This window comes from Agelaius tricolor, unplaced genomic scaffold, assembly GCF_023055355.1.
Source record: "Agelaius tricolor isolate 1412-34295 unplaced genomic scaffold, bAgeTri1.0.p SCAF_2, whole genome shotgun sequence".
In the NCBI taxonomy this organism is placed as follows: Eukaryota; Metazoa; Chordata; class Aves; order Passeriformes; family Icteridae; genus Agelaius; species Agelaius tricolor.
Window position 1 is genome coordinate 35,044,991 of NW_027269262.1, and position 10,886 is coordinate 35,055,876.

The following is a 10,886-nucleotide window of genomic DNA, read 5'->3' on the forward strand; positions in this document are numbered from 1 at the left end:
TTCTTAGTCTTGTCTACAACTTTTTATGCATTCAGTGTTGTAGCATAAGGTCATTTTCCTGATTACTTATTCAGCCTCCAATACAATATAACTGGTTATGCCTATAACTGATATCTTGCCAGTACTTTCCCTTCAGTGGTAATATGAAAATGCCACAACTGCATTTCGTTTTCTGGATAACATGATTCATTGGGTTCTTGCCATCATTTGAGTGGTTTAACAGAAAAATTTAATTTTAACTAAGAGATCTGTGTCCTTTTGTGTACCAACTAAATACAGATTAAAACTCCATCTTAGGTGATCATGTGCTATCCCATAACTTTATTTTCGTGATCATTCAGTGTGTTATATTATGAGAAAAATAAAAGAAGGTGCTTCAGAAAACTTGTGGTTTACTGAGGAAGCTGTGCTTATTCTCCATGAGTTACAATTCACTCTTGAAACATTCAAGTAAAATCTGCTGCTTGAAATCAGGTGGGAACTCCAGTCTGGTCCCCTGGAATTCTAAGTATGATGCTGACCCATGTTCTTCATAAAGTAGAGGGCAGCAATATGATGACAAGCTCTATGTGGAACTGAGTATCATCTGTTGTCAGCTGAGTCACACATGCCCTGCTGCTGGCTCTGGGCAACTTGCTCCACCCGAGTCAGGCTGCTTCTGCTAGGTATCATAATTAGCTATGTTAATGTTCCAAATATATAAATATATATCTGAGACACTTTGCAGTGAGTGCCATCTATGCTTTGATCTATCCTTGAGTGTTCAAATATGTTGGAAAATCTGGAATAACAGGCTGTATTGTCTACAAATGTTACCTACAAACATAGTGAAACAAAATGAAAGAAACAAAAAACCCTATCACTGAGCTGAGAGTAGTGGAGCATTGCCCATGCTTCACCTCCACCTTCGGTTTAAAAATGACCACTGGCAGAGCAGCATTCATGGCTTCCTGGCTTTTGACACTGGGAGTAGTCATTTGCAATGACTTCTAGGAAGGATAATGAGGTGCAGTGATGTGTTACCAATCCGTTCTGCAAACCCTTTGGACCACTAAATTTCCACAGCAATTCTCTGGGATTGGGTTGCTTCACCATGGACTCATCATCATCATCTTGTCCAGGTACTGTATCAGTCCTAAATGGACCTGCCATAAGGTTTGCATAAACTGTGTTATGAAGAGGGCTGGTATCAGTAGATTGTACAATGGCCTTTATGGCCAGCTTGGACATTCCAGCAATAAAACTCTGGGAAAACAGCTGCCTGTTGGAGTAAATAACCTGTACCATTTGGATCTTTGCATTATGCTCTAACAGAAGCTTCTGGCTCCTTTTTGTCTGTTCTGACTATCATGTTCTCTGGTCTCTTCACCCAAGTAACAAGCAATAGGAGAACAAGAGGAGATGGCCTCAAGTTGTGCCCAACTGTCATCCATGCTGGCAGTGCAAAGCAATGAGAACTATTAGCATGGGTCCACTTGACCTATCTTAAATATCTGTCTAGGGTGAAGAACAGTGTCTTCATAGTTTGTGTTAATTAGACTGACTAGATGCCCTTGACGCTAAGAACAATTTGCAGTGATTAACTCCTGTGTAAATATCCACACTGTACCTTTCAACCATCAGGCTAATGGTGTTCCTAATTCACAAAGTAGCTGATTCCACCTTAATTTATCAAGGTTTCAGAGGAAACTTAGAAAATACAAGCATTTGTATAAAATAGCTGTTATTTTGCTTGGTAGTCCTATTTCTGACCTGTTTTACTTCTCCTACTGCTGCCATTGCTACTTTCCATTGGAGTAACATGGAACATATGTGTCAGGGCACATAGAACAGAACTGGGCACATTACTTCTGCCAGGAAACTTGGTTCTGGTTACCCAAGGCTGTGCTCTCCTTAGGCATCAGTGGTGCATCAATTGCAGAAAGCACTGAGCATGCCTGAAGAGCAAATAAAATTATTTTGACTTAGGTGTCTTCCATGCAGTTTGAATGATCTTGTCCCAGGTTTTAGCTGTGAAGGAAGGGCACTTGTGACACTGGGCTTTGTGCTGGAACATAAAGTAAAGAAAACACTCTCATTTTTATTACCCAGAAAGAAGGATTCTCTTTCCTCTCTCCTAGCTGCTACTCAGATTTTCGAAGAAGAAAAGGCTAGCACATTTTTTGGCACAGAAACACTTCCAGATTGTGTCTTATTTCTTTGAACTATGCAGGCTAAGATAATGATATAAGGATAATTATATTTCATGCTTCAAACTGAAGTTGATAGGAGAGAAATATCCTTCTGTGTGGAGCTTCTACATCATGTTTAAAACATCTGTTATTAGCTGAAGCCAGAAAGACCTATGCATGTACTTAATGAATATATTTAAAGAATAGAGAACACAACAAGCATTAAAAAAATTTTTAAAAACCCTTTTTCTCCTTATATTAGCTAATCTGATATTTCAGTTGCATCAACAGTGAAATTGTCAATGATATATCCCATGCTGATCATGAGTGTACCTGAAAAGTAATTCATTAGCAGCTTCAAAACATGCAGCTTCCAGAAAAAGATAACAGTAAAATTATCTTTATACATGAGGACACAAAAGTTCTTACCACATGAAAAAAAAAGCTTCAAGATAAGTAGAGAATGCTTCTCTAGAAACAAGCTCACCAAAAAACAGAGAAAACACATTGATTTAGACTGCTCCGCTAATAATTCAACTCCGCGTGCGGTAGAGATTAGGTCTAGAAATCAAGAGGCTGTTTCCTGAGGGCTGCTAAGCTCTGTCACCAAGGGACACCATGTAAGGCTTTCTATAACCTCCCTATGGCCCCTGCCACTATTCAGGAAGCTGAGTAGTGATGTATTGAAGGCTGCTTCAAAATTACTTCTTAGATAGATTGTTGCAAAGGGCCTGGGTTGTCCCTCTTTTAGGTTTTGCCCATTTTAAAACCATACTGAGTGAACATAGATCATGCAAATGAAAAAAGATGAATAAGGAAACAACTTGAGACTTAGAAGAAGACTTCTTCTGAGGATCTTTGTTGCTGGGAGGGGAGCTGGAGGAAGAGCACTCCAGTAATGCAGCAGTAAGCAGTGAGGCATGGTTGGCATTTGCCTGTCTGCTGGGACATGAAGCAGCAGGACTTCTGTGTGACAACTGCAGGACAAGTCTAGCAAAATGCCTTGTAAAAAAAATTAAAGCCATCTCCTGAAATGCAGAATGGTGGTGGACTGAGAATGATTGTGCTCACACAAAATATCTGAGATGTGAATCCTTCCTCTTTTATCATTTCACCTATAATGCTCTTGGTGTAGATGCTTTCATGAGAGGGAAGTGGAATGCAATTGAAAACCTTATGTTATCCAATTAACTCCTCTGGAAGAAGAAGAAGGGGTTACTTTGTTGCCTTCATTTATCCTCCAGTGTAGATTTTGTAAAATTCTAGAAATTTTGTTTTCCTTCTTGTCCATTTAACTTAAAGAATAATTGAATAACTCCTTATCGTTTTTCTTTCCAGGCACTAACTAGTTTTGATATTTTACATTTGAATCATTGTGAGGTCTTGAAGGTGTGACAAATAAAAAAATAAATAAAAAGCTATAACTTTGGAGTTGGTTCCAAGTTTGTGATTTGTGAAAAGGGACAGAACATCAAGACCAGCAGACTTTGGTAAGGATAACTCTTTCACACTATTAGGGTAATAAAGGGCTGCAGAACATAAAGTGATGCCATTTGGAAAGGAGCTGGGGCAGCATCTGACAGGATATTTGACAAAGCAGTTTGTTTGTATGTCTCTTGCTGTACACAACAAGAAGCTGAGCACTGGCAGAAACTGTCTGAGTGAAAGGATGTTATTAGGTCCCCCTTGCCTCTGTGACTGGCAACGTGACTGTAGCTGAGTGATTAGTGAAATTGTTGATCATCATTTTTAGTCTTGAAATTGTGGGGCTGTGGTTTTTGTTTTGTTTTGCATTGTTGTTAGAGAACAGGATAATAATTCATGATGAGACCATATAGGCAACAATAAAAAATCCCATAAAACAAAAACCTTTGCAAAGCAGTTGGTATTCTGTTCTCCGACAGGCAGAATTTAGAATAAAAGGTTGCTAACATTTTGGCAGTGTTTTCCTCAGGCTTTCTCTTGTATTTGTGCCAAATATCTCACAAGGCTCAGATTTGATTAAAATGGCAATGCTCTCTGCTACTTGAATGTAATTAGAGCCATTCATTACAGCTTTAGTTGACAGTTTGGCAACCTGTACATTTTTCTGAATATGGACAGCATTCCATGGAAACAGTTCAAGGGAAGAGTGCAATAAGAGGGTCCTCTCTTGAACTGCAGCAAATGGAAGGCTGTCTATGTTTAGAGAAGTTTACAGGTTTCCAAACTGTCAATCGAAGCTGCGAGGAAGAGCTCTAATTAGATTAACCTAGCAGAGCACTGCAATTTTTGTCAGCCAGCTCCTGTGAGCCCCTGCTGTGTAGTTATCACATATGCTACAGGACCATTAAGTATTTCTATTGCAAGTCACTCTATTTTGCTGCTATTAACCTCGGCCTTAGAACACTGCTGGATGGAAAGCAAATCAAGAAAATGTGTTTGCCTATGAAAACCTTCTCTTAAAGCCAGCTTTTTGCAGAATTTAGAAGATTTTTAATTTGTTTGAATTCCCTTGAATCCCTTTCTAGTAGGAGTACAACAAAATGACACCAATAAGGTCAGAGGTTTCTTTCAGGTTGCAAATGAATTGTATCTTTCGGTTCAAAATAGCAAGTCAACTATTGTTATTTTCATTTTGCATTCTTCCATACTGTGTCCTGGAACTGAAAAAATATATGAAGAAATGTCATTTAAAGCATTTCCCAAATCATCTGAAAACACAAACCTTGTTAATTCCAATCAAATTTTCTTGTGATTAAAATAGGAATGTGCTAGTCCAAAATCTGACAAGAACAGCTCTTTGTTTTCCCTGTGGCTCATCACTGTTAAAAGGGAAAAGCAAGGCACAGATTAATGGATGGGGCAACATGTAGTTTGGTTTTACATTGCTAGGCCTGTTGCTAGGCTACTTCACTATGTGAACCTGGGGGATGATAGCCTCATTGCCCTTTTGGTTTCATGGCAAACTGAACACTGAGGCTTTGCAGGAAAGAGGGTATATCTGGATGAAAAATGGGTTCAAAACTGGAAAGTCTCAAGATCACTTGTTTGTTTACATAACTGTACACAAAGCCCAGTTCCTCTCAACAGCAATAAGAACAAGCAGACCACGAGCTTTTGCCAAAGTCTCCCACCAGACAGTTTAGCCATGTGCCAGAGAAACATCTGTCTCTTTCTGCCTCAATTCCTTTATCCTCTGACATTTAACTGCTTTCCTCATTCCCAGCCTTGTTAGGTGTCCCTGAATCCAGAATCCCAAAAATCCTCTTAGCTCTGGGTGGAGTCATGGCTTTGGGCTGGACACTTAGGAATGCTTTTATTCTGCTCTACAGAAGTGTAAGTTGCAGAGCTGTCACAACTCAGGATGTGGAAGACACCAGGAAGCTGTTACCTTCCTGAACCTAAACACTCCCCTTTCCTTCCAGATCATCTGTACATCCCTGAGCTAGCTCATGTAATTGCTTTTACCTGTGATGACCCTTTGCATAGTTGCTTGCTTTGTCCATTCTATTTAATTTCTCTTAATCCTTGTGTAATTTCATACTGTGTTAAATACATTAGGTAAGAAATCAAGTCAAGCTAAGTCAAACAACATCCTTACTGTCACAAATGTAATTACAAATGTTTAACTATTTATGTGGTATTCTCCCTTTCCAACTTTTCAACTCATCATTGCAAATCCCTTTTATTCCTTTCCCATTCTTGTTGGAACCTCCCTCTGTGTGATCCTCCTTCTTTCCCACACAGAATGTAAATAACAGCTTTCAGATGCTGTTGTTTGGCTTGGCAAAGGGCCTCATAGGCAATACCTGCTCAAGTGATTTTAACTCATAAACTGGGATTTTACTGACAGGCCAACTGTACTTGGTGCCTACCTCTGTACAGAAGTGTCACAGTTGTGTTACGTTCTCCCACGGGAGAATTAGTGTGTTTTGAATTCCTGCTTCTCATCGGAGTGCAGTAAATACATGTAAGTGCTGAAAGTTTCTCTATACCTTAGAAACATTTTTATGCAGTTCTGTCTGAAATTTTCTCGAAGATGTATATGCATTTAGATGTAAGAAGGCACTCATTTCACCTAAGAAGCATCCTAAGCTTTGTGTATTCCACAAGCATTAATATCTATGTTGAATATGAAAGGGAATTTGAAACAAATGTAGATAAGTTTATTAAATACACAATTTGACTCTGAGACTACATAAAGTTGACAAAAAGCAACATAAAATGTTCTTTGGAGAGCTCCGTGGTTAGCTTTGTTTCTAGCAATTTTCTAGTAACTCATTTGTGGTTACCCCCTCTGTATTGCAGTCTGAAGACAATTTAGATACAGAGATGGTCACAAATAGCCTTCAAATGCATTCCCTACTTGTCTAGGATACACTCAGCACTATTTCTTTCACCTGATGCATGGGAATTGCTGTGGCCAAATGTGACGCACAAAACTCCACGATTCACACTTCAACTTGTCTAAAACTACTATCGTACATTACTGATATTACATTCATATTGCAAAGTTAGTCCCTGGCATTAGAATCATAAAATCATAAAATGGTTCATCCTGGAAGTGACACTTTCTTCCCCAAGATGTCACAATCCTGGTTTCTGGGCTCAGCCATGCCCTGTGGTGGGGCATTTGGAGCCATCTGGAATGGTCTGTGTCCGACTTGAAGCAGCCTGGCTGCTCCTCACAGAGGCTGCTCTGCAGAACCCTCTGCCAGCAGCCCTGGACAGCAACTCATACACATTTCTAGACAGCTGAAAAAAGCCATAAGCCAGTCTGGAATCACCTTTTTCAGAACACATATAAGGCAGATATGATGGTACTACTATGTGGTGGTTGGCCTCTTTTCTCCTCATTCCTGGTTGTTTTCATCCCTGCTGCAATCCAGTTCTGCCACAGAAACTCTCCCACCGTCTGTGCATTTGATCTGCTTTCACTGATGTTGATATGTGAATTGAAATTCAGCTGAGTGTCTCAGTCTGGAGTACCTTTCACTTATCTGGGGTGCCCTCAGGGGTACTTGGTGTGTGCCAGATACATCTCTCAGTTCAGTCCTTTTCTGCCTTTGCACTTGAGCTCATGATGAGACTTATGGCTGGATTCTGTTTATTTATCAACAGCTTTCTCTAAGGACAATCCATTTTTTTTTCCTGGGCCAAGCTCCTCAGAACAAAACTGGTATGTTTGTTTTGGCTGTTCAGGCTCCCCTCTGTTCACCACCATCTTTCACATGGTAACTGAGGCTATGCTGTTAAGTTGGACCCCTTGGGATACTTTTTCCCTCAAGTTCCTCAGGACCACAAAGGTGGGACATTTGTAAATATCCTTCTCTGCACAGAGTCCCTTGTCAGCTTGTCAGGGTGTCTTGCTCCCAGGGCCTCCCTGGCACCTTGCAGCATGTCAGAGTGCTTTCCTGGTTATCACCAGACAGTAGAAGACACTTCCATATGTTTCCAGTGTTACCTACCTGAATAGCTCCTGACATGATCTACTCTGCTGCTCTTTGGCTACTCTGGAAGGTGTGTTGGGCAGTGATTTTACATGACGAGGTGCCAGGGGGCCCTGCTTAGGGATTTGCCACATTTGTTGGTCAGGAATGTACCAGTGATAGCCACATAAAATCATAACTCACCAATGTCAGGTCAGGTTAGGGTTACATGACCCATACATTTATGCAATGTACATAATTCTCTTACAATATATTTTAAAGTACACAGGGAAGAAAACTCAGGCTTAATCATTAAAAATTAAAAATCATGAAGTTTGCTTTTTTCCCCTCTTTCTTCCTTGTGGTGGGATGCCAGGTGACCACCAAACCACTCTATCACTCCCCGTTCTCAGCTGGACAGGGGATAAAAAATAAAATGGAAAACAACTCATAGGTTGAGATAAGGCCGTTTACCAAAGCAGAAGTGGAAGTTAGGGCATGCACAATCAAACAGAAAAAAAAAAGTTTTATCCTCTGCTTCTCATCAGCAAATGATGTCTGGCCACCTTCTGGGAAGCAAGGCATCAGCACTTGGAGTGGTTGCTCCATAAGGCAAACATTGTAAATAAGGAATGCCTCCCCTTCCTTCTTTTTTACTTAGCTTTTATATCTGAGCTGACATCCTATGGTATGGAATGTCCATTTGGTTAATTTGGACCAGCTAGCCCATCTGTGTTCCCTGCCAGGATCAGCCTTCTGATGGAGGGAGAAGGTTGGAGAGGGATGTTGCTGTGCCACCCCTGCTCAGCAGGACCCAAAGCAGTGAGTTATCAACACCTTGCAGAGCAGAGCTTGGTGAGAACTGCTGTGGGGAAATGAGCCCCAGCTCAGCCAGGGCCAGCACATTAACCCTGCCCATTTAACTTGATGGAGTTGACTTGCTTTCACTGAAATGGTCATCCCATTCAGGTCTTCATGTAGCCTCTACCTTAGTGAAACACAATAACTTTTAGAGCAAGATTCTTGAAGATGCTCTTGTTAAACACTTTATTTCACCACAAAGCTCACTCTAGATTAACTCTTGCCATTCTTCTTGGCTAAATTAGACACTAATCCTTTGGATCTCCAAATTACTCTCTGTTACTCTTTCTGCACAGTTCTCCTGACTGAGAAAATTAACTCCCATCCTTTGACTTTGGTGTCTTTTAGGCACGTTTGTATGTGAAGCAGATAGAAATGAGTATGTTAACAAACATGCTGGATATGTAAGGGAGTTAAGTGCAGGTAGGTAGTTTGCTTGGCTGAAACCAGATACACTTGCTCCTGCAGCAATTTGACCCTCACCTTTAGCCTTTCTCACTTCAGCTCCCAGTAGTGCAGCTGTCAGTCTCAGCTCCCCCTCTCCTCTCAGCCCTGTGACCAAGGCTGTGCCTACACTCTGGATGCCAGAGCCAGCTCCAGACTCACTGCATGGTGTTAATGTGCTGCCAGTTTCCCAGAAAGGAGCTGATCCCATCACATGGCAGAGGCTGAAATTGCTTAGGCAGCTCTTGTCCTCTTAAGTGCCCACTCTCCTCCTCTGAATTTGAAGGGTTCATGTGTGGTATCTACACTGCAGATAATGTTTCAATGTTTTGTGTGTAAAACATGAGAATTGCAGTGGTTTGTAACCTAACAGGGCAAATGTGAACATAAATACCGTGTTGTTTTAATTAGGCAATTGGCTAGATAGCACTTTTAAGCCTTTTGGAATTTTGTTCTCTAAATGCTCTCTGTTCATGTTTGCTCTACTGATTTTAATCTTTCTAGATCCTATAGAATCACACAATCCTAGCATTGTTTTGGTTGCAAAAGGCCAAGCAGTAATCTAACAATGTCAGGCCCACAACTAAATCATGTGTCTAAGGGCCATATAGACATGATTCCTGAACACTTCCAGGTACCACGATGCCACCACATCCCTGTGCAGCATATTCCACCCCCTCAGTGAATAAGTTTTTCCCAATATCCAGTCTAAGGCTCCCCCAGCACAACCTGAGGCTGATCAGAATGAGGTACAAATAAATACTGTGTAGGCAGTGATTGTTATGATGAGCTGGCTGCATTTGAAGCAGGGGCAATTCACATCTGAACTCCCTTTAAACAGAGCATGACAGCTGAGGCAGCAAAGCCACCATTCAGCCTCTTTGCCAACACAGCTACCCAGAGCACTGGGTGGGCTTCCCATGGTGCTGACCTGCCCAGCACTGGGCAGGACACTTCTGGGGGTACTCACATCTCAATCTTGCAGTCCAGGCTGAGCAGTGCCTTGCTGAGCACACCAGGATGAATTCTGGCCAAGAAACAGAGAAGCCATGCCCCTGCATGTGCTCTGGGTGAGCCCTTGGTGCAGGACCTCAGTAATGCTGGATGTTAGATAATGATGGATATCTGCCTCTGTTTTGGCAATCCTGAGGGCTCATCCCTTGTGTAACCCTGGCAGTGCTGGGATCTGTTTTATCTTGCAAGGCAGTGTACTTCTGGAGCCTGGGATCCACGCAACTCTCCAAAAAGAGGAGCAGGTTTTTAGTGGATCATTTCTGATGTCCTAGCTTTGTGAAGGGAATTTTACCTAACCAGATGAGTGAGTGGCAGCACATGGTGTGACAAGGGCAAAGCCAAGCAAGGTGCTGGTTGTCCTATCAATACACACATGCAGACTGGCCACCTGGCTCCCATCTATGGCCACAGAGAAAGAAGAACCAGCTTGGTTCTTTTTGCTTTACCCAAAGAAGTGCTTTATCTTCGATATCTTCATCATCCAGTCAAATGTGAATAAAAATACTCTGTTTTTTCAAAAGAGAGAAGGAAAGAGAAATGTATGAGTGGGCAGATTGTGATCATCTAAACCTTATTTCCTTAGAAACCATAAGTAATCATGGACCTCCAGAATTCTGGAAAATAAGAAAAACTCTCCGAATGGTACAAATGGGAACATAGTATAAAGGGTAAAATATGTTCTAGTTTTATTATTTAGGTTCAGAGCAGCAGGGCTATGAAGCTAAATCTGGAATACATATGGGGAGGAGATTTGATTTTGGTGACTGGAAGCCAAAACATGACCATCTCAAACCAAATTTCCTTCCTTCTGTACAGTTTTCTGAGGTAGGGTTTAATGTTTTCCCCGGAGAGAAAAATTAAATGTTTTCTTGAAGAGTATTTGTAAAAATGAAGTCTACATGCTTCTGACATCAAATCACAAATGTTGTGCTATATTGCCCCGTGGGCATGGAAATTTCAAGCTCTTGAGTACACTATTATAATA